We start from the raw sequence: 1,179 nt of genomic DNA on the forward strand, positions 1-1,179 counted from the left end.
TCACCTATGGGTCACTCTGCCTACAGGCCAACTCACTGGCTCTCTCTATTCCTTGGCATGCCTAGGACAACAACAGCACCTGCAAAGAAACAAAAAAGCAAAAAAACATGCTGAGTTACTGTGAAACAGCAACCTCCCTGGTCAGACTGAAGCATGCCACAAGTACACCTTAATGCTGCACCCATCTGGCCTCTGGCATCCTGGGCCAGCACATCTGGCAAGGGGACAACCTAAAATTAAAAAAAGAAAAAAATAAAAAAAACAGTGAATGCTTAGAGTTGCACCAGCAAGCGAGACTTGAACAATAGCAACTGCTTCTGTCCACCAGTTGCTGCTCACCTTGCCCACATCACCTTGACTGCTGATATCTGGCTTCACCTCCTAAAAATAAAGACAGAGAACAGTGCTGTAACACAGCCACCATTTACATTTCCCCTGCAAACACAAACAGAGACTGACCTTCTCAGAGGATACCCCTCACCCAGAATGCAGTGCTCTGCCACAGATTTCATCCATCTGCATCTGAAAAAAAGTTTGGACAAAAGTCAGTGCTGCAGGATACCTTGACAGCCCCAGACATCTTGTGGCAATCTAGGAATACCCCCTACAGCCCCACTACACCCTACATCACAAATTTCAAGTCCCCGGGACTTGTCCTATTACCCCTACACCCAGACTAAGCGGCAAGGCAGAGCAGCTCTGGGCCAAACACACCAACACCCATGACACAGGTCACCACAAATGAGGGTACACAACTCTGGGCAAGAAAAATGACCGTGAGCCTCCAGAGAACTCAGAATGAGATGACTGAGGTAAGACTGAAGGTGAGCTGACCAGGCTCAGAGAACCCTGCAGGAAGAAGATGTCAACGGGATGACTTGTCCCAGAGACAGATGCCTGAGAATCCTACAGTCAGAATCCTCTACCTGTCTTTGAATTCTTACAAGACCTAATCTGCAATAATGAATCACTGCGGTGCACAGCTGGTGATACAGCTCAGAACAAGACCTGAAAAGGCATTGGCCTGGATGCTTGTGAAGAGAGATGGATTCCAATATGTGTCCAAGCACAAGGTTCAACAGCATCAGCATCTGGCCAAGGAATAGGAGATGTTAAGAATGATGCCTGGCATTTCCAACAGGCCCCTCAAAAGGCTAAGGCAAAACACACACCACATGA

At 47.7% G+C, this 1,179-nt stretch overlaps 1 long non-coding RNA gene across 1 annotated transcript; it reads right to left on the bottom strand.

Moving 5' to 3' along the window:
- Positions 1 to 523, bottom strand: LOC136292921 (uncharacterized). The gene is made up of 3 exons (XR_010721996.1): positions 460 to 523; positions 354 to 381; positions 1 to 79 (listed from the first exon to the last, which is right to left on the bottom strand). It is a non-coding gene; the product is annotated as an uncharacterized lncRNA (long non-coding RNA).
- Positions 524 to 1,179: the final 656 nt, after the last annotated feature.

Source organism: Chamaea fasciata, unplaced genomic scaffold (genome assembly GCF_029207755.1).
Source record: "Chamaea fasciata isolate MVZ Bird 193981 ecotype frontalis unplaced genomic scaffold, bChaFas1.0.hap1 SCAF_8, whole genome shotgun sequence".
Taxonomy (NCBI): Eukaryota; Metazoa; Chordata; class Aves; order Passeriformes; family Sylviidae; genus Chamaea; species Chamaea fasciata.